At 41.4% G+C, this 24,787-nt stretch overlaps 1 protein-coding gene and 1 pseudogene across 1 annotated transcript in view; one reads left to right on the forward strand and one right to left on the reverse strand.

Moving 5' to 3' along the window:
- The window catches only part of LOC134575157 (zinc finger protein 665-like), a 400,405-nt gene that overhangs the window by 261,158 nt on the left and 114,460 nt on the right, over positions 1-24,787 (reverse strand). The gene's annotated exons all lie outside the window — the stretch shown is intronic.
- LOC134575228 (gastrula zinc finger protein XlCGF48.2-like) lies at positions 16,262-18,950 on the forward strand (annotated as a pseudogene).

Consider the following 24,787-nt stretch of genomic DNA (forward strand, 5'->3'; position numbering starts at 1 on the left):
AATCACATGGATGTACCTCCCACACATTTCCTCCCCTTAGATTAACACTTAACACAATTATACTGTACACCTTTTTCCCCAATTCCTGGATGTACCCCAAAAACAGGGGGTACACCTTTAAATCCAGCATCGCTGGATAGCCCTTATTCAGGGGGACAACATATCCAAAGTTCAAGTAATTCGGATGAATGGTTCGTGAGATATGGGGTTCCAAAGATTTGACCGACCGCATGGGTAAAGTATCCGAAAACAGTTCCATGCATTTTGGCCCTGCGGTCGGTCACAAACAAGGGAATGAAAACAGGCGAATTGCCTGTGTTATAGAGCCTGGAGAGGGTTTGAATGAATTCCCTTGTTTGTGGGGTTCTTTCTACCGAACGGCGGGTCATTCGGTAGTTTCCATACGAATTTCTGGAAGTATGGAGGTCTCAGCGGTGTTTGCCTAGTCAAGTGTCCGATTTTAGTTCCAGACACTCGACGGCAAAACACCGCTGTTCGGTAGTTTAAGATGGCCGCCGCCACGTGTTTGTTTCCCGAATGGCGGCCACCCAGAGGACAAAGGATACATTACACTGATTGCCAATTACCCGTTTGCAACATTGTTGCAAACTGTAATTGGAGGCACACTTATTCCTGGGTGGTCTGGTTGTTCGGTAGTTTCACTCAATATACTGAATGGAGTGATTCTACCGAACAATCAGATGAATGCTGTACATATATATAACCCAGGTAACTGCATACAACAATACATACATGACATTAAAGTATTAAAGGCAGGATTACTGTACTACGCTCCACAGTCTTAAAGGTACAGTAGTCCCAAAAGTTCCAATATGTCCATCGCTGCTTTTAAAGGGCCAGCAGCAGCAATACAAATTATTACCTGCCCAAATATAGTTTCTAAAGTGCAACACGTCCAGGGGCCATAGTCAGCGGGCAGGAGGCCAGCAGCCAGGCCTCTCCAGTTCACAGTGGCGAAGCTGGTTTCGCCACATAATGTATGGGGTAAATATACACCCCCTGTATATACTGTGTATATAATGTATGGGGTAAATATACACCCCCTGTATATACTGTGTATATAATGTATGGGGTAAATATACACCCCCTGTATATACTGTGTATATAATGTATGGGGTAAATATACACCCCCTGTATATACTGTGTATATAATGTATGGGGTAAATATACACACCCTGTATATACTGTGTATATAATGTATGGGGTAAATATACACCCCCTGTATATACTGTGTATATAATTTATGAGGTAGTGGATACAGTGCTGGGAAACACAGGGAGGAGCTGCCAGTCAGGTGACTATTGTTATATGATGAGCTTCCTATACAGTTACACAAAGGAAATGTTCAAATATAATGTTCTATGTATCTAATGTGAGATCAATGGGAACTACCTGTAATGTATGTGGGAAATATATATATAATGTATGGGGTAAATATACTCCCCCTGTATGTACTGTGTATATAATGTATGGGGTAAATATACACCCCCTGTATATACTGTGTATATAATGTATGGGGGGGTAAATATACACCCCCTGTATATACTGTGTATATAATGTATGGGGGGTAAATATACACCCCCTGTATATACTGTGTATATAATGTATGGGGTAAATATACACCTCCTGTATATACTGTGTATATAATGTATGCGGGTAAATATATACCCCCTGTATATACTGTGTATATAATGTATGGGGTAAATATACTGTGTATAGTATGGGGTAAATATATACCCCCTGTATATGCTGTATATATAATGTATGGGGTAAATATACACCCCCTGTATATACTGTGTATATAATGTATGGGGTAAATATACACCCCCTGTATATACTGTGTATATAATGTATGGGGTAAATATACTGTGTATAGTATGGGGTAAATATATACCCCCTGTATATGCTGTATATATAATGTATGGGGTAAATATACACCCCCTGTATATACTGGGTATATAATGTATGGGGTTAAATATACACCCTACTGTATATACTGTGTATATGATGTATGGGGTTAAATATACACCCTACTGTATATACTGTGTATATGATGTATGGGGTTAAATATACACCCTACTGTATATACTGTGTATATGATGTATGGGGTTAACTGTACACCCTACTGTATATACTGTGTATATGATGTATGGGGTTAAATGTACACCCTACTGTATATACTGTGTATATGATGTATGGGGTTAAATGTACACCCTACTGTATATACTGTGTATATGATGTATGGGGTTAAATGTACACCCTACTGTATATACTGTGTATATGATGTATGGGGTTAAATGTACACCCTACTGTATATACTGTGTATATGATGTATGGGGTTAAATGTACACCCTACTGTATATACTGTGTATATGATGTATGGGGTTAAATGTACACCCTACTGTATATACTGTGTATATGATGTATGGGGTTAAATGTACACCCTACTGTATATACTGTGTATATGATGTATGGGGTTAAATGTACACCCTACTGTATATACTGTGTATATGATGTATGGGGTTAAATGTACACCCTACTGTATATACTGTGTATATGATGTATGGGGTTAAATGTACACCCTACTGTATATACTGTGTATATGATGTATGGGGTTAAATGTACACCCTAATGTATATACTGTGTATATGATGTATGGGGTTAAATGTACACCCTACTGTATATACTGTGTATATGATGTATGGGGTTAAATGTACACCCTACTGTATATACTGTGTATATGATGTATGGGGTTAAATGTACACCCTACTGTATATACTGTGTATATGATGTATGGGGTTAAATGTACACCCTACTGTATATACTGTGTATATGATGTATGGGGTTAAATGTACACCCTACTGTATATACTGTGTATATGATGTATGGGGTTAAATGTACACCCTACTGTATATACTGTGTATATGATGTATGGGGTTAAATGTACACCCTACTGTATATACTGTGTATATGATGTATGGGGTTAAATGTACACCCTACTGTATATACTGTGTATATGATGTATGGGGTTAAATGTACACCCTACTGTGTATATACTGTGTATATGATGTATGGGGTTAAATGTACACCCTACTGTGTATATACTGTGTATATGATGTATGGGGTTAAATGTACACCCTACTGTGTATATACTGTGTATATGATGTATGGGGTTAAATGTACACCCTACTGTGTATATACTGTGTATATGATGTATGGGGTTAAATGTACACCCTACTGTGTATATACTGTGTATATGATGTATGGGGTTAAATGTACACCCTACTGTGTATATACTGTGTATATGATGTATGGGGTTAAATGTACACCCTACTGTGTATATACTGTGTATATGATGTATGGGGTTAAATGTACACCCTACTGTGTATATACTGTGTATATGATGTATGGGGTTAAATGTACACCCTACTGTGTATATACTGTGTATATGATGTATGGGGTTAAATGTACACCCTACTGTGTATATACTGTGTATATGATGTATGGGGTTAAATGTACACCCTACTGTGTATATACTGTGTATATGATGTATGGGGTTAAATGTACACCCTACTGTGTATATACTGTGTATATGATGTATGGGGTTAAATGTACACCCTACTGTGTATATACTGTGTATATGATGTATGGGGTTAAATGTACACCCTACTGTGTATATACTGTGTATATGATGTATGGGGTTAAATGTACACCCTACTGTGTATATACTGTGTATATGATGTATGGGGTTAAATGTACACCCTACTGTGTATATACTGTGTATATGATGTATGGGGTTGAATGTACACCCTACTGTGTATATACTGTGTATATGATGTATGGGGTTGAATGTACACCCTACTGTGTATATACTGTGTATATGATGTATGGGGTTAAATGTACACCCTACTGTGTATATACTGTGTATATGATGTATGGGGTTAAATGTACACCCTACTGTGTATATACTGTGTATATGATGTATGGGGTTAAATGTACACCCTACTGTGTATATACTGTGTATATGATGTATGGGGTTAAATGTACACCCTACTGTGTATATACTGTGTATATGATGTATGGGGTTAAATGTACACCCTACTGTGTATATACTGTGTATATGATGTATGGGGTTAAATGTACACCCTACTGTGTATATACTGTGTATATGATGTATGGGGTTAAATGTACACCCTACTGTGTATATACTGTGTATATGATGTATGGGGTTAAATGTACACCCTACTGTGTATATACTGTGTATATGATGTATGGGGTTAAATGTACACCCTACTGTGTATATGATGTATGGGGTTAAATGTACACCCTACTGTGTATATGATGTATGGGGTTAAATGTACACCCTACTGTGTATATGATGTATGGGGTTAAATGTACACCCTACTGTGTATATACTGTGTATGGGGTTAAATGTACACCCTACTGTGTATATACTGTGTATATGATGTATGGGGTTAAATGTACACCCTACTGTGTATATACTGTGTATATGATGTATGGGGTTAAATGTACACCCTACTGTGTATATACTGTGTATATGATGTATGGGGTTAAATGTACACCCTACTGTGTATATACTGTGTATATGATGTATGGGGTTAAATGTACACCCTACTGTGTATATGATGTATGGGGTTAAATGTACACCCTACTGTGTATATGATGTATATGATGTATGGGGGGGTAAATCAGTCTCCGTTACAAGATCATAGGTCACCTAATCGTAATAACCCATCATAGGTCCCCGTGGCCATTTCAATCTGCTACACCCACACTGAGTCAACCATACTCTGACAGCACCCAACGTACTACCACTCAAACAAGATGCTTCTGCCCTATCTACAGTGCTACTGCCAGTCTCACCCTAGGCCTTATATTATGCAACGTTCTTTGAGATGCACCTTCTAGGAGATTACTGAACCAACACCACTGGCACCTAATGTTATCTTACTCTGTCTTTTTCCATCATGTTATTGCTTTGCATTACTTGTATGAGTCATAATATTCATTTGTAGCATTCCTACCATACTACGTTCAAATACCATTGGATTTAGTGAAATACCGTGTAATATCTACAATAACTGTATACTTCTATTATTGGTATGAATATGCTGTATTTTGCTGTATCATATATATCTTCTCTCTTTACTTTCTGTTAAATCTTGATCAATAAAAAGCAAATTAAACAAGAGAATCATAAAAGCTCTCCCTCCCGGCCCCCTGGTAACCCACCTTGGTCTCCTGCAAGTCATCCAAAAAATATAATAATAATTAGACTTTCATCGTAAACTATTCTAGCAACCTACTTATATATCCTACCATTACTTTGTGTCACGTTATCCCACTCCCTGTAGAATGTAAGATCGCTGGAGCACGTCTTCCTGTGCGTCCAATTCACCTGGTTATAAAATCTTGTTTGTTAGTCCACCCATTGTGCAGGGCTGCTGAATATGCGGGCGCTTTATAAATAATAAATTATAATGTATATAAAATGTATAGGAGGTAAATATATAGCCCCAGGTATATGCTGTGTATATAATGTATTTATTGTATCCATTGAAATACACTATGTATCTGTAATTACAGAATATTCTAATTCCTGTTCTCAGGCTGCCTGATTGGCTTAATGATGACAAACACAAACAGGAGTCGGATGACCGAGAGGTTCCTAGATCTGACCCTGGAGGTCAACTACCTGCTGACTGGAGAGGTGAGGGATTCTGGGAATGTCACAGCAACTACACACTTTTATCCTGTGCTTTAACATGGATATTCTGAGACTTATGGATACATTTGTGAAGTAGATATTCAATAAACATGTGATTAATAAATCTATTATAGTAGCCAGGTAGACCCTGTGTGAATGTAGAAATAAAACATATAGGATTGTAGGTCATTAGCGGTGCTGGATTGCCTTACTGAGATTTGTGGATTTTTTTTCTGTTGGTGTTAGTTTGGTCATGGTATAAATGTGGGGATTGTGATGATTATAAGACATTATTATAAACAGGTAGCCCTAGCACAGCATTTCTCAGCCCTGTGCACTATACAGGACTTTATGATGGAGAAGGCCGGCATCGCACAAACAGACAGGGGTAGCAGTGACAGAGGTGGGTGGTAGAAGCACATACTAGCAGGATTAAGGTGATTCCCCTTCCAGGAAAAATATAGTGAAACAACTTTATAAATAACTCCAAGGTAACAAAGTGACGTTCTGTGTAACCAGTGAAGTATAGGATTATAGGAGAGAGATTTCAATACATGTTTCTTTATGTGCAGGATTACATTGTTGTGAAGAGATCTGATGATCCTACAATACAGAGAAGCAGTCCCTGTGTGTTAAGAGGATCCTGCCAGACCCAGAGCTCCAACACGGTGTGTCCATCTCACTCACTGATACATGAGGGAAACAATGAGCAGAACATCCTGGAACTGACCAATCAGATCATCCACCTGCTGACTGGAGAGGTGAGGCTGCTGGGAATGGGACATCATAGAGTAAAACCAAGGGATGTGTCTGGATGGTGTCTGGATAAAGATGTTGGGATCTCACTGTCTGTTATTTCTTGTAGGTTTGGAAGTATTTAAAAGGGAAAAAGCAAACTTACAAGGAAGTGATGATGGAGAGTCACCACCCCCTCATCGCCTTGGGTGAGACGATGTTTAATCAGCAATGTGTTTGGTTATAGAGCAGATAACATTCAATTATATCATCAAACACCCGGTACACAGTGTGAGATCTGTAGTTATTACAGTTATTATTTTGTAAGCTGGAGGAACAAAATGATTTGATTTATTATCTTTTATATGGATCACAGAGATGATGTTCTACAAGTCACATGTGGTGGCCACTGAATGTTTGCAATTCCTCCCCTCCAGTTAGGCTGTTCTCTGAAGTCCCTGGGAATTCTGATGGATTTAGCTACTAGTTCAGTCATGGGGTATTCTTCCTGGACAGTGCTGCCCGTTTCAGGAAAGTTGGGGCCTACTGGACTAGAAGAAGCCATCCTGGTGTATCAGGCCTCTGCAAGTTCTACCGCGTGATAGGTAGAAATTCACTTGGCAAATCAATGAAGACTTGCTAAATAGTATGTCACACATAGAAGTATAACTATACCAGTATTTTTAGCAAAGAGTTAATGCATTTATTAAAAAATCTTTAAAAAGTAAAAACAAATCATATGTTCATGTAAGACTCAATAGAGATGCACAGCCGCTTACAAGATAAAGTAGTGAGTACTACGGTACATGTACCCGCTACTCACAACCACGCTTAATCACGGAGGAATCTCCCATCAAAGTGTTGGTGTCTCTGCGGTCTGCCTTCTCATGTGCAGTCAGGTTGCGGTCCCAGCTCTACCAGCGCTCACACGGTACCGTTCGTCTTTCCCGGCTGCCACAGCTGTTTAAGCTCCGCCCACCCGGGTACGTATTGCGTAGTGCTTTTTCCATAATGTCATTATATATACAATCCATTCTGTTGCAACTCTAATAACAGTTATTAAACCGCTCCTAAATAATAGCTGGTAAATTTCATCCAGTATTGTTTGTGCTAAAATAAGCACATTAAAGGACCACTCTAGGCACCCAGACCACTTCAGCTTAATGAAGTGGTCTGGGTGCCAGGACCAGCTAGGGTTAACCCATTTTTTTTTTATAAACATAGCAGTTTCAGAGAAACTGCTATGTTTATCAATGGGTTAAGCCTTCCCCCTAATCCTCTAGTGGCTGTCTCACTGACAGCCGCTAGAGGCGCTTGCGTGATTCTCGCTGTGAAAATCACAGCGAGAGCACGCAAGCGTCCATAGGAAAGCATTGATAATGCTTTCCTATGCGACCGGCGGAATGCGCACGCAGCTCTTGCCGCGCGTGCGCATTCAGCCAACGGGGCGGAACGGAGGAGGATCGGAGGCAGAGAGCTCCCTGCCCAGCGCTGGAAAAAGGGAAGTTTTAACCCCTTTCCAGAGCCGGGTGGGGACCCTCAGGGCACTATAGTGCCAGGAAAACGAGTGTTTTTCTGGCACTATAGTGGTCCTTTAAATATCCATCATACACATTGTTGATAATCCTACACAGTAACTGGTAAATTATATGGAGTTTTGTTTGTGCAAAATAAGCCTATTAGTAGTCCATCATACAAATTAGTCACAAGTAACATTCATTACACAAGAGTTTCCATAATATAAAATTCATAAGGAAATAAAGGGAAATAGTAAGGGTAACCCCTTAGTGACCAGGCCATTTTCAATTTTATTACCGTTAAGGACCAGGGCTGTTTTTACATTTCTGCAGTGGTTGTGTTTAGATGTAATTTGCCTCCTACACGTTTACTGTACCCATACATATTTTATACCGTTTTTCTCGCTATTAAATGTTCATTCTAAAGATACCCTTATTTTCATCATATCATATAATTTACTAGAATAAAAAAAGTAAAATATGATGAAAAATGGGGGGAAAAAAAACCACAGCTGGCCATCATGCACCCATGTCCCAGTTTGTGGTGTTATTTTTCACTCACACGTTCTACTTTGGGCATAGATTCTCAGCTCCTGTTAGGTGTTACTGCCAAAGGACACCCCAATATGTGCACGTCAACATCTCCCGAGTACAGCGATAACACCCATGCAGTGTGTCAGGTTCACTGGGGGGTACAAAGCAAAATGTCTGATATGCGTTTTAACATTTTACATATCTTGTTTGCCTATCTTCCTTTTGGGGGCCTTATCACATGTATTTTCTTGCCATGAGCGTGCATATATTTGAAAAGTTGGCACCCCACAGTATTGTATATCGAGTGTTTTGATGCCTTGCATGCAATCATTTTAGTCAAAAAAAAGCTGAACGTGTGTGGAGGTAACTGTTCAATCTTCATTTTTACACACGCATTGCTTTTTGACTGTGATTTAGGAGAGCCCGTTGTTGGTTATTGCATGAAAACACCCCGGGTTGTTTTCTGCAAGGCCTCCTTAGGACACCCATATATAGGGTAAATGTAACAAAACCAAAAATAAGAGACACCAAAAAAACTTAATGGCAAATGTTAAAAATTAAATAAAAAATGGACCAGCGTATGGGATCATTTGAAGCAGTCTTCAATGCAGAGTCCAGGCTGTCCAGGGCAATCAGGACAGGGATACACACTATCTTTTCTCTGCCCCCTCTTAGAACAGACCCTGCATCTTTTTGGGGGATTCTGCTTTGCCGTAGTAGGGGTAATTTTAAAAATAAAATGTGTAGCCCTGTAACGGACCGTTTCACTTACAAGAGGATAAAACCCAGTTTAGGCGATAATCCCCTTTCCAGATGCACAGGCAGCTACTGCAAACACCATTCTCCCGACTGGAACCACACGAACACTGGAACAGCTGAACAAGAAAAGCAGACATCGGCTTACACTCTTGGCAGTCGGCATACAATCCCATTCCCCCAAAGACCGAGACGACACATCGCTTTGAGGGTTAAGCAAGAACTCTAGACTGGGAAACCCAGTCTGGCTTTTATTTCCAACTCACACATACAGGCCACACCCAGGGGGAGGCATAAAAGAACCAATGACATAGATGTTACCTCCCACACATCCCCTCCCCTTAGTGTGACACATAATCCCATTATGCATACAGAGTAAAATATACTTTTACACAACTTTCATAACTTTAAAACCATACATCACATTCACATAAAAATACATATCCACAATCAATCCATTCAGGGGAACAACATATTAAAAAATGGCATGGATCCGACCAGGGGTTTAAAAGTTACTAAAAGTATCTTTTGGGCCTTGGCTTGCAGCATGGCACAATCTGGCCCAAACAGAAGTAAAACATCCCCCACAATGCATCCCGGCTTCCTCCCTTCTGCCCTGGAGATAATTGGAGAAGTAATCCAATTATCTGGGACTAGAGTCAGACTCCATTAACCACATGGTTGCAAAAAGACAGTAAAAGACATAAAATTACATACTGATACATTTAACACATAAAACACACATTTCTACATATCCCCAGTTTAACTGAACACATAAATACCTACATAATATTTAAGACAGTATTACTGTGATATGTTACAAAGTCTTAAAGGGACATTAGTCCCAAAAGTCCCAATATGTCCATCGCTGATTTTAAAGGGCCAGTAGCAGCAATATAAATTATTACATGCCCAAATATAGTGTTTATAGAGCAATATGTCCATGGGCCGTAGTCGCAGGGCAGGAGGCTAGCAGCCAGGCCTCTCCAGTTCACAGTGGCGAAGCTGGTTTCGCCACATTTCTCCCCTTTGCCAATTAGACTAACAGGGTACCTGACTTTCTGCCGGTCAGTGCCCTGGTTAGTCCAGCAACCCACCCACGAAACAGAAATAACAGAGCAGCCCACCCACACTAACCGGTTACTACATCTGGGTGAGGAAGGATTTTGTCCAAGTTCTGGTGTTTCACCACTGCTGGGTGGGAGACGGGTAGGCTGCCTTGGTGGGTTGCTGAGGGGGCAGAGACCAGTGGTACTCTGTCCTGTTGCCAGCACTACCACGGGAGTAGTCTGGTGGGCGCCTGGTTGCTGGAGACTGGCTGTCTCCCCTTTAGGTGCACAGCTCGACTGCCGGAGGGGGAGACCGACTGTCTCCCCTTTGGATCCATCACACTGAGGCTGGGGAACAGGACCGCCCGTCCCTATCCCTTGTGCTGTAAGTGCAGAGACTACGGTCCCATCTGCACAGTTGTGGGGCTTAACATCTCCCCTTGGTGGGTTAGGTTGCCGTGGGAGAGAGGGTGTAACAAGTTCCTCTCTCTGGATGGCAAACTGCCGCTGGGGAGAAAGGATGGCACCTTCTGCTCCCTGGGGTACACACTGCCGCTGGGGAGGAAGGACGACACCATCAGCTCCCTGGGGTACACACTGCCGCTGGGGAGGAAGGATTGCACCTTCTGCTCCCTGAGGTACACACTGCCGCTGGGGAGGGAGGACGCTGCTCTCCTCTCCCTTCACCTCACACTGCCTTCCTGGCACATCACTTTGTTGCTGGGGGGCAGGAACAACAACCTCTGCCCCCTGTAACTCAGCCTGCCGCTGGGGAGGATGGACGACACCATCAGCTCCCGGAGACACACACTGCCGCTGGGGAGGGAGGACGCTGCTCTCCTCTCCCTTCACTTCACACTGCCTTCCTGGCACATCACTTTGCTGCTGGGGGGCAGGAACAACAACCTCTGCCCCCTGTAACTCAGCCTGCCGCTGGGGAGGATGGACGACACCATCAGCTCCCGGAGACACACACTGCCGCTGGGGAGGAAGGACGACACCTTCAGCTCCCTGTGATACAATCTGCCGCTGGGGAGGAAGGACGACACCTTTAGCTCCCTGGGACTTACTCTGCCGCTGGGGAGGATGGACGACACCATCAGCTCCCTGGGTTACACACTGCCGCTGGGGATCTGGGCCGACTGCCCAGCATCCCTGTAGGGCTGGTAGAGAGACCTCGGTCCCATCTCCCCCTGCCTGTTGTGGTTCCTCACAGGACCAATCTATGAGGACCCCTACTTCGGGTTCTTCCTGCCGCCTCAGGGGGGGGCGGCTAACCTCCTCGGATGCAGCCTCTACTCTGCTGCTGTACCACTCTTCCTGCTCATCATACTCTTCGTCCATCTTTGAGTTTTGCTCAGCCATGACCTGGTTCCAGATCCCCTGGAATGTGTCCATGGATATATAACCCCCATACTGGGCCACTTGCTGCCTCACCTTGGCCATAAAATCATCTTCAGCGTCAGAGCCTTCCATACTTGTCTGCTCCAAGTCGCTGGATACCTCTGCTGCCAGGGGCGCTGCACGAGTGCTGACGTTGCCCTCAATTTGTAACTCCAAGGAATTGGTGTTCTGTAGCTGTCCTTCTGGCTGTGGGAACAATCCCGCAGCTTGTTGGTTCCTCTGCGTCGTCCGCAGCATGAGGTACGCCTGTACATCGTTGTAGACCCGGTCTGCCATCCGCTCCGCTCGGGCTGGTGAGAATAGAGCCATCCTGCTCCTATATTCCCTGGCAAACTCGGATTCCTCCTCCTCCCTCGGAGGTGCTGCAGCAGCTGCGACTCTGTCTCCTTCCATTTTCCTGATTTCCTTTGTAGATAGGGTCGCTGTACGGATACTAGCGTTGCCCTCAATTTGTAATCCAGAAATGGTGTTGTCTGTAGCTGTCCCTCTGGTTGTAGGAACGATCCCGCCGCTTGCCACCAATTGTAACGGACCGTTTCACTTACAAGAGGATAAAACCCAGTTTAGGCGATAATCCCCTTTCCAGATGCACAGGCAGCTACTGCAAACACCATTCTCCCGACTGGAACCACACGAACACTGGAACAGCTGAACAAGAAAAGCAGACATCGGCTTACACTCTTGGCAGTCAGCATACAATCCCATTCCCCCAAAGACCGAGACGACACATCGCTTTGAGGGTTAAGCAAGAACTCTAGACTGGGAAACCCAGTCTGGCTTTTATTTCCAACTCACACATACAGGCCACACCCAGGGGGAGGCATAAAAGAACCAATGACATAGATGTTACCTCCCACACATCCCCTCCCCTTAGTGTGACACATAATCCCATTATGCATACAGAGTAAAATATACTTTTACACAACTTTCATAACTTTAAAACCATACATCACATTCACATAAAAATACATATCCACAATCAATCCATTCAGGGGAACAACATATTAAAAAATGGCATGGATCCGACCAGGGGTTTAAAAGTTACTAAAAGTATATTTTGGGCCTTGGCTTGCAGCATGGCACAATCTGGCCCAAACAGAAGTAAAACATCCCCCATCCCGGCTTCCTCCCTTCTGCCCTGGAGATAATTGGAGAAGTAATCCAATTATCTGGGACTAGAGTCAGACTCCATTAACCACATGGTTGCAAAAAGACAGTAAAAGACATAAAATTACATACTGATACATTTAACACATAAAACACACATTTCTACATATCCCCAGTTTAACTGAACACATAAATACCTACATAATATTTAAGACAGTATTACTGTGATATGTTACAAAGTCTTAAAGGGACATTAGTCCCAAAAGTCCCAATATGTCCATCGCTGATTTTAAAGGGCCAGTAGCAGCAATATAAATTATTACATGCCCAAATATAGTGTTTATAGAGCAATATGTCCATGGGCCGTAGTCGCAGGGCAGGAGGCTAGCAGCCAGGCCTCTCCAGTTCACAGTGGCGAAGCTGGTTTCGCCACAAGCCCCAACTCTGCTCTCTCCCATTGCCGCCCGGGGAGCAGGTGCATCACGGTACAAAATCCCCAAAATGATCTGGAGCTGAAAGTGTAAAAATCTCAGTTGCGTCCCAGGGTTTGCTTTTTTTTGAACAACAAGAAAGCGTTGTAGGTTGCAATCTGCATTAGGTAGATTGCAACCTTTTTGTACCAGGCCCTTGTCTTCCTTATAATTAGGTAGGGCTGCAGCAGCTGATCTACCAGATCAACCCCACCCATATGACGGTTATAGGCCTTGATGCACACTGGCTTCCTCGTTCTCTCAGCTCTGCCACATACAGGGACCTCCACAGTCCCCTCAGTGTGGATGGTGGTAAGAAGGCACACATCCTTCTTGTCTCTGTACTTAACTACCAACAGCTCCTCTTGGCGCAGAGCTGAGGTCTCCCCCCCTCGTAGCCGGATGCGTGCAAGTTGTCCTGGGAAACCTGTGCTGTTCTTTTTGATTGTGCCGCAAGCTACTGTATCAAAACAGTACAGTAGCTTGAACAAAGGGACACTTGTATAAGAACTGTCAGTATACAAATGGTACCCTTTGTTCATGAGGGGGAATATCAGGTCCCAGACAATCTTGCCACTGGTTCCCATATGTTCTGGGCAACCTCGAGGGTCAAGGTGGCTATCCTTTCCCTCGTTCACCCGGAAGGTCTGAGTATACCCAGTCTCGCCATCACAGAGCTTATACATCTTTACACCATACCTAGAGCGCTTGGAAGGAACATACTGCTTGAATCCCAGCCTTCCCTTATACTTCATCAGGGATTCATCCACGCATATATTCCTTCCAGGTGTATAAGCCTCTGCAAACCTGGCAGCGAAGTGGGTAATCAGGGGGTGGATTTTATACAGCCTGTCAAACTGGGGTGCTCCCTAGGGGGGGACAGGCTGTTGTCGCTGAAGTGCATGAAATGCAGAATCATTTCATATCTCTTCCTTGACATACATTGGGAGTAAATGCGGGTAGAGCAGATGGGGCTACTGCTCCAGTAGGAGCGGATGGAGGGCTTCTTTATGATGCCCATCAGCATAGTCAATGCCCAGAATCTTTTAAATTCTGGCACATCTATGGGGGCCCATTGCTGCTTTGCAAAAAAAGAGTCAGGATTTGTAGCTCTGAATTGCTGGGCATATAAATTAGTTTGGGCGACAATGTTCCCCAATACATCATCGCCCAGAAACACCTCCATAAACTGCTGAGGGCTAAATCCTGTGACATCCAAATTAATGCCAGGATTTGCAGTAAAGGATGGGATGTCTGGCCTCTGGCGATGAGGCACTACCCACTCCTCAGCAGTTCTGCCAGCTGGAGCAGCACGTCTCCTTCTGGCAGGGGGACTACCAGGTACAGATACAACCTCACTACATACATCACTAGCAGCAGACACTGTATCTAGTGATGATGTATCTGAGCACCTGGCAGGGTCAAAATCTGGGTCGGAGTATGACATAGATGCGTCAGACTATAGCGCAAGGGTGGCATATGACTGCTCAGCGCTGGTTGACTTCCGTGACCCATGTGACTTGATCAATCACTTTACTTAGTGACCTATCACAAAAAAAATAAATAATAATTTACCCCTAAAAAAATGAACAGACAGCCAAATAAGTGCTGCTGTGCAAGATCCTGTGATCTGTATAGTGATCACTGGCAGGACAGGGGTTAATCGTTCTGTAAAGAGCTTTTGGGTCTCAAGATTTTACAAATCCCTACCCAAAAATACATAAATCTCTCTAGCTAAACCACAGATCTCTCTCCCTCTCTCACTAAAACACAAGTGAAGAGAGGGAGGCAGATCCACACTAATCAGAGAAATGGGGAACACACTTGGGATGAAATTGCTAATGGGGCAAGCTGTGATTGGATGACCCCAGCTTGCCCCTTATGATGAGGCAGGCTAGGGACACCCCCAGAAGCCCCATGATTCACTGCCTTTAGAAAGGGGGGGTTTCATATTGATATTTTTTTTTATTTTTTTATAAATATTATTATTAATGCACTGAGTCCCAGGACCCCTCGAGGCACTCAGCACACGCAGAGCATCACTGCAATACTGTCAGAGCTTCCAGCGCTCAAAATAGCTGCGGACGTACCAGGTACGTCCAAGGTCATTATTTGCCAGATGTACCTGATACGTCCGCGATCGGGAAGGGGTTAAATACAGCAGTATTATAGAACATCATATAATCAAATCATAACAACCTTTAGTAATAGCACCCGTGGATAATAGGGCCACCATTCAAAAATCCAACCCTTAAAATGTGTAGAAAAGGCTTCAATAAATACAGTATCAAATTACTATTCAGATCTGAGATGGACATTTGAGACTCATGGATATGCCATTACAGTGAAAAAATTCCATATAAAATCTATAAAAAAATATATGCCAAAAGTGCAATATAAGTATAACATTTAAAAATAAATTTTAAAAATTGCATATCTCAAAATCATTATCCAGTCCATTTGAATAAGGGTATTTAATTTAAATATCTATGTCATCTCTGTTTTTCCGAACTCCTGTATAAAATTGCCTCCTCTCCAATTCTTTTTATCTTGCTGGATTCCTGTGAGCTCTAATAGGGATGGATCTGAATTATGGACTTCCTTAAAATGCAGAGACACTTGATGTTGTAAATATTGTCTCTTGATGCTACACTCTACCCGAGGAACCAAATTCAGTTTGTTTTAGATTTCATTCAATTGGTTTTAAAAAATAATTACTTTTGGTTCCACAATAATTTTTACCTCCAGATTTGCAGCACAGCGACGGGCACCAAGTTCGCTCCCAGCTACGCTAATCTATTTATGACACATTGGGAACCTTACCATATGGGTGCTGATTGTGTCTGGGAAGCGAACTATGTGCTCTATAAATGCTATATTGATTACCTATTTTTAATTTGATGAGGGGGAGAGGATCAGTTAAAAACTTTAATAAACTACATACATTCTAACCAATGGGGGATAAAGTGAAGAACAAGAGACAAAAAAAACTAGTAATTTTTGCACTTTCCTAATTTGCATATTGTAATTCTACAAATCATTTAATTTTCCAGTTTCCACCAACAGAGGGAAGTGGAGAGCCTTAAAGAATCACCTTTTAAAACAAGGATATCCCAACTTGAAAACCCAAACCAGGGGGGGAAGTAGTCCAAATGGCCCCCATGTACCTGCCTCCCCAAAGCAGAACCCCATTCCAGACCAGGCCTCTAGTTGGTGGGAAGAAGGCTGACCTCTCCAAGTACCAATGTAATGGAGGATTCCATTACATATCTGACCTGTGCCTCTGCATGATCCATGGCTATGCTTGTCTTCAGTTTATATATACAAGTGGAGAGCAAAACATCGCTTAACTTAACCATCCGTTACAGAAACAGGACCTGGGATAACAATGACAACTTTATTATTCCTTAACCATTTATGACGAACTAGATCTTATTTAACTTGTAGGGCACCCCACCTGCAATAAAAAGTTAGGAAAAAAAAAAGTAATTCTCTTTTTTCCAGTGTAGAGACTCCGAATGCAGTGCCCTTTTCTATATACCCAGTCTTAGATTAGAAAGCCTCAGTTACGTTACACATGTGTAATGTCCTTATTGAATGTTATTGTACCTGCTTTTCATTCACAATGCCATTGCGATGCATTATGTTGTCTCAGTAAAAAAAAATTAATAAAACAAATCAGGAAAAGAGATCACTGCTTAAGTAACCACCTGAGACATCTATAGCTAGCCTGGTAAGTCCACAGCAATTAAGAAAATGTTCTAATCTAAAGTGTTTTCTTTCCAGTAGATGGTTCCATAAACAGAAATGAAATCAGTGGATTGTACACTTCAGTTTCTTCTCCGGATTATATAACCAAAGATAACGAAATCACAAGTGATCAAAAAATAAACTGTGTGGCAGTCTGTACACCAAGCAGTAAATCTTTGAGTCATGAAACTACAGAATCCGAGGAAGTAAATCTCCTCCGAGACATTGATACCCCCATAGAACATATAGAGACTGAAGATCCATCTCCTCATATTAAGGAGGAATCCGTCTCATGGGAAGAAGTAACTCTCCCAGACACAGACTTCTATACACCTACAGAAGAAGCAGAGATAGAATATCCATCTACTCATATCAAGGAGGAATCAGACTCACGGGAAGATGGAAATCTTGGTGAAGCTTCCATTTGCACAACGAAGGGAGATGCACAAATGAACTATACAACAAAATGTGATTCCGTATCAAATGAAAAACAAATTCCTATAAACACTGATATTTATACAAGCACAGACCATACAGAGACCGAATATCCACCTGACCTTATTAAGGTAGAATCAGACTCATGTGAAATCAGCACTCTTTCCAGTATCAAGGTTTATACACCCATAGGAGATAATCAGACGGACTATACATCAAATAATGAATCCATATCAAACAAAGAGGAAAATATCAGAGACATGGACATTTATGCACCCACAGAACATACACAGACAGAATATTCATCCACTCTTATTAAGGAGGAATCAGCATCATATGAGGATGGAAATTTCACCACCTTAGACCTTCTTACCCCTACTTGTCATACTGAAATACAAAACTCTTCTGAATGTAGAAAATTTTTCACTGAAACTTCAGATATTAAGAAGCATGTAAGGATTCATACAGGAGAAGAAACATCAAATCACAATAAACATATGAAGATTCACACGGGAGATAAATCATTTTCCTGTTCAGAATGCGGAAAAAGTTTTGGGCACTCTTCTAATCTTAAGGCTCATCTAAAGATTCACACCGGAGAGAAACCATTTTCATGTTCTATATGTGGGAAATGTTTTGCTCAAATGTCCGCTCTTAAGACACATCGAAGGATTCACACAGGAGAGAAACCATTTTCATGTTCAGAATGTGGAAAATGTTTTAGTGACTCTTCCTCTCGTAACAAACATCAAAGGATTCACACAGGAGAGAAACAGTTTTCTTGTTCTGAATGTGGGAAATGTTTTGCTTGCATGTCAACTCTTAAGAGACATCAAATGACTCACACAGGAGAGAAAGTATTTTCATGTTCAGAATGTGGAAAGCGTTTCAGTGACTCTTCCACTCTTAAGATTCATATGAGGATTCATACAGGAGAGAAATCATATTCCTGTTCTGAATGTGGGAAATGTTTTGCTCACTTGTCAACTCTCAAGACACATCAAAGGATTCACAGAGGAGAGAAACCATTTTCATGTTCTCAATGTGGGAAATGTTTTACTCGCATGACAATTCTTAAGAAACATCAAAGGATTCACACAGGAGAGAAACCATTTTCATGTTCAGAATGCAAAAAATGTTTAGTCACCTGACAACCCTTCTGGCACATCAGATGATTCCCACATGAGAAAAAAAAACTATTTCTTGTTTAGAATGTCTGAAATGTTTCATTGTTCAATGCAACACTCCAATTAATACATTATTTGGAAACAAGAACCATTGAATGCTACCCTGCACTACTGCGCCGTGTGCCCGTCCACCTACAAATTTGCCTTCGGAAGAGAAGGGGGTAAAACAAAATACCAGGGGTGGTCAAACTTCATACCTGTAAGAACCTCCTAAAAAGTTTAATGGATTATTCCAAATAAAAATTATTTGAATTATATTTTTTATTAAGGCATAGTGATTATTCATTTATTGCTTTTGTTCTCACTGATTAATTTTGTTTTGTTGATTTCAGTTTGTTCTATAATAGTGGAATACAATGCAGAAAAAAGGAGTCGCAGCAATAGTAAATGTCAATAATGCAGTAGTTGGAGTACTGAGGTATACTCTTGCATAGGCAGACTCATTTTTATAATAAACCGGTTAGGCATGCATGATACAGCCCCCTAGGGTGCCCACGTGTCTCGTACCCCCAGTGTCCCTATTTGTCTCATACCCCCAGTGTGCCCATATTTCTCATGTCAGTCTACTATGACCATTTGATATTGGTCAGAATGGCTCAATTAAGTTTTGATTTAATTTGTCGTCGCCAGACATCTGTTCCCGATCATTCTTCTCTTAACGTGATTATAGCGTTAACGAAGCAGAGATCCCATTTGCAAGTTAGTTATTAGAAACTGTTTTAATAAATAATTTTTGTTGATAAATTGACTATCACTAATATAATTCAGTGCCTGAAGATCCATAACAAATATAAAAACATTGTACTAAATAAAAAGACCCAAAATAAATATTAAAAAAGGGGGGGGGAATTGAATGAATATTACAGCAAGAAAAATAACAGGTTAATAATATTACTAAGAGAATTGATGTGAAGAATGAACGCAGGATGTGTGTAGTATGGATGAATGACGAGGTCTGACTGTCCTTGTAATAATTATGTACGCTTTCCTTTCTCCCAAAAAGGCTCTCTCAGGCTCCCTGTTATATGATGTATTGTATGGTATAAAGCTGCAGTCAGCAGACACTTTCTATTGTTATTTCAATAAAAATCAGTGGAGCGCTATCTACCTTTAAATTGCAACGAGTGTACAGATCAGTTTACCGCAATACTTCAGTGAGTTACTTAACTGGCTTTGATGAAAATTTGTGCTAAACCAGCAAATAGATCTTAAACAGAAAACTGGTAGAGCGTAGTGTAAAACCTTATTATATATTTTAAAGTGTAAAATCTTACATCGAACACTCACATGATCCAGAGCTAATCCACCTAGCTCTGGTGTGTATAGCTTTTAGGTCCATTTGGGCGACCTTTCCCGTATTAGTTCTTTTAATGGATCCCTTTATCCAGTGATGTATCTAAGAGTGAAAGGAAATTTTGGAAATTGTGTAACATTGCTTTAAGAGAGACATTTCTGAGTAATAAGTTATACTCCCAAACATGGAGCCTAAATCCTCGCTCAGTATTGTAGCTGTGTATGGTTGAGGACCACACCACCTTCTTTTAGAAGTGCAGGAACTCGGGTAATGGTATTAAAAAAAGTATAACTTTATTATATTTATAAAAACAACAAAGTGCAATATGAAAGAATATACTAATATTATAAGGTATTTTGTCCTCCAGAAACGTGTTTCACCATTCGTTGGCTTCCTCAGTCCGGTACAATAGACTTCTGAAACGGAAAAGAGATCGCTATTATTTGTTAAAAAATTCTAATTATTCCAAATATCTAAATTAATGCCAGATATGGTATTAACTGGTATATCTTAATAATTAGATATTGCTCCCAAAGTACAAATGAAATAGAATGAATCCAAAATGGAGTCTACTCACCATGTGGGCTATTCCAAAATGGAGTTAGTTACATGTGGCATGCATCACAATGGGAGTCAAATAACACTCTCCTGAAAGGATTACCCAAATATAACAGAAAAAACAAACAAACAAAAGTACACTCGAAGAGATATGATTTAACAATTAATATCCAAACTGACACACACCTTGATAGTTGTGTAAAAGATATATAATGTTTAATATACATGCATAAAGAAACTATATATATATATATATATATATACACATATATAAAACAGTTAAATATTATATACTTTAACTAACAATGCAATACTACAACAATCTTAACTGCAATAATCTCACACTGCTAAATACACATCAACCATTGTATAATAAAAATGATTTTGCCCTACCAAAATGTTATCCAGAAAATATGATTTTCCGTTTAATCAAACCACCAAATAATAATTGATTAAACTAAAATGAAACTAAACTAAAATGAGACAAAAATAAAATAAAACTAAACTAACTAAAATAAAACTAAACTTAAAAATAAAAACAGCGATACAAATACTTATCAGTTGCCAGCTGCAAGATGTTCAATGCTCGGCCTCCAAAAAGGAATGCCTCTCCTCCTCCAGCACGTGGCTTCACCTTGTAAAGGGACTGAGCATGTGACTTTCCTTACCCAATCCATGTGTGCCATTGAATGGGGAGGAGTCAGGCATCCATCTTGGCCGCATGGCTTAGACAAAGAAAGTCTCCAAAAAGGTGCTCACTACTCCCCCTAGTGGTACAATTCTAAAATGGCACTCAACATAATAAACTGTATTAAGTGATTTCTAATTAATAAGACCATAATAAACCCGTGTCCATTACAACTTCCTAATCCCTGCTCTCATGTTTATATGCCTCCTCCTAATTTTCATTACTTACAGCTGATCCCTTTGTGCTCCAAACCTCCTGATTCTTGCTTGGAAGTGACCTCAATCGCGGCCACGTATTACGTTACAAAGTCTGACGCATGGTAGAAGTCAGAAGTGGAATTTTACATATGGCTGCCGGGATCGGCTGGTGGAAAGCCTAAAATGGCCGCCACGTAGGCTTGGAACGCAAGGAAGTAGCTGCTGACCGGAACCGGAAGTGACATTGCGGCTAAACCAGATATGACGCTACGGCCAGGTTACAAATCTGAAAAAGAGGCTTGGAACACATAAAAATAATTATATAAATATACACGTAGACTTCAAATATATTAATATATATATATATACACACATTTTTAAATTCAACGTGCATATTTCCGTAATTTTTTGCATAATTAAGTAATTGTATTGATTGCAATTTGAGGGACCTGCCTGAGAACCCAGGTCAAAAGTCCAGAAAATGTTATTTGCCAGCATTATATTTAACCCTGTAACGTTGCACGACACCCTAAAGCCTGCAAATTGGGGGATACTTTGCTGAACACATATTAGTATTTCATAACAGTCAAATAAATCACAGTGATGATATAGTGAAAGTGAAGTTTTTTGCATTTTTCCTCACACAAACGGCACTTTCACTGCTATTGTTGTGATACGTTTTACTGTTTTGAAACGCTGATATTTGTTAGGGATGTGCATGGGGAAAATTTTCGGTTCGGTTCGGCATTTGGAATTTTGGCACTTAAGGACTTCTCTCGCAGCCGCTTAGTAGATAACTCCCTAATTCCCACGGTATTGGGGAGTTATCTACCAAAAGGCTGAAAGACCAGTCAGGCCCTGCCCCAATGCTTTTTAAGTGCGATGGTTATTATGGATTTTTATTTGGCCTTTTGGGGCTGAAAAAAATAAGATTTTAGAAAAAACAAGACCTCAAATGGTGGTTTATTTTTATTTTTTACAGGTAACTAGTTAATGGTCCCCCCTCATTATTTTTAGGGTGAGGGGGGTAGGTAGGGGTTAACTTTTTTGTAAGGGGGTAACTAGGGGTTTGGGGCCCTAGTCACCTGGGGGGGGGGGGTTACATTTTTATTTAGGGCCGCCGCTCAGGGGGGAGGACAATAGGTTCCCCCCCTTTATTGGAATTTAGGGCCCCCCATCCACCGATCGGGGGAGGACAATATGTCGTCCCCCCCTTATTGGTATTTAGGGGGGGGGGGGCAATAGTTCCCCCTTTAGGTTAGAAGCCACAACTCGTGCGGCACGGGAGGGGGAAAAGCTGCTCACTGTTTACTAGACATGCCCCTACACGCGGTATAGCATGTAAGGGCAGAATTTACTAATACTAAGTAATCTTTACTTAGTATTAGTAAATTTGGCTAAAAGACCAATTTAGGTCTTTCAGCCTTTTAGTAGATGGCTCCGTAATACCGTGGGAATTAGGGAGTTATCTACTTATTCATTCCTGTCATTCCATTGACTGGCTAAGTAACTTACATTTTATATGAATGTGTGTTACTTGATTGTTGTAAGTGTTGCAAATGCTTACAGCTGAATCCTGGCTTTGTTTGTATACTTTTTATTTAAACTTGTAGACAGTGTAACTGTAACGGAATGCAGTGTAACAGCATACGATATCCGTCGGTACATCCAGGAAATCCACAGTCAGAATAGAAAGCAAGGCAATATTCCCAATCTTCCCAATAACCGGACGAAACACAGTTTGGGAGTCAACTAACTCGGTTTATTCACAAGCAGCATATTTATACAGTTCCCCATGCAAGGGGTTTCCAGACAGTAATTCCAGGGGATTTCTCCCAACATGCACTGTGACTTTCCCAACAGGCCTTGCTGCACGAGAAAGATACTCCCACTAAAATGGACGATTAAGTGGATTATCTCCTCGTGCAGCAAAACCGACAATTGACATTAAAATACAGAATTCACACAATATTCGGTACTTTGCAATAATTGAACGTTCGGTAGGTAGCTGGGGTCGGAGCGCACACTTTGTGAGAATACCGCTCTGATCCCAGCTGAATTGACCGAACGCCGCACATAATACAGTAAAACATTAAAGTGGGTTTAAAAGTACCGAATAAGTACGGGACATATAATGTACCGAACGCGGGACTCCCGAACGCTCTGGAAGTCCAGCGGTGTTCAAATCATCGAGTAGCCGTTTTCAGTTCCAGGCTCTCGACGACCGAACACCGCTGCAGAGACAAAGGATCCAAGATGGCCGACCGCCGCATGGTCGGTAGTCGAACGACTGCCACCTAGGAGAGCCCTTAATTACCGATTGCAACAATGTTGCAATCGGTTAATTGGTGCCACACGACCTGGGAATGTGTGGTCTACCTGGGGAGTCCACATTCGTACGGCGAACGGCCAGGATAGCCGTGTTTCGTCGTATGAATGCTTTGTGTGCTGGCAGCATACGGCTGCCAGCATGCGAACGGCCATAGGACAATACATACACATTTAACATTACACATTATATCTTCAGCCTACGGACAACCTGTACTGAATGTAGTTCAGAAGTGGCTAGTTTTGCCACAGTAACATTCTTCATTCTTCCACTGGGTAGGTATATTAGTACTTCGGCAATACTGTGCTTCGGCAATTCAGCTATTTGGACATTCGGAATTGCCCGAAATTCATCTGAATTCACATTCAGAACAAAACAAATTGCACATGTCTAATATTTGTGTTCAGCGAAGTCTCCCGAGTATAACAGTATCCTTCATGTACAGGTTTTATAGTGTTTTTGAAAGTTACAGGGTCAAATATAAGGCTTCATTTTCCATTTTTTCACATTGAAATTTGCCAGGCTGGTTATGTTGCCTTTGAGAGCGTATGGTAGCCCGGAAATGAGAATTGCCACTATGATGGCATACCATTTGCAAAAGAAGACAACCCAAGGTATTGCAAATGGGGGTAGGTTTAGGCGTTTTTAGTAGCCACTTAGTCACAAACACTGGCCAAAGTTAGCGTTCATAATTGTTTTTTGCATTTTTAACACACAAACAGTCAAAAACACTGGCCAAAGTTAGCATTTATATTTGTGTGTTAAAAATGCAAAAAGCGGCGGAGCCTAACTGCCAAAGCGAACGGACGCAAGCCTCTGCAGCTCTGGACACAAAACGGCTAAAAAAGCCTTTTTCACGGGCAATAACCGGCGATATCGAGAGCCCGGACAGCACACCCGCATATTAAACCAGCATGGGACGTAAGACTAAAAAAGCCAAACCCGATCGTCCCAATCTGGGAATGAATATTGGCGAACTATGGCGCCAGGCGCATGGCGCGACTGGGCCCAAGATGGCCACGTTATCT

This window comes from Pelobates fuscus, chromosome 10, assembly GCF_036172605.1.
Source record: "Pelobates fuscus isolate aPelFus1 chromosome 10, aPelFus1.pri, whole genome shotgun sequence".
NCBI lineage: Eukaryota > Metazoa > Chordata > Amphibia > Anura > Pelobatidae > Pelobates > Pelobates fuscus.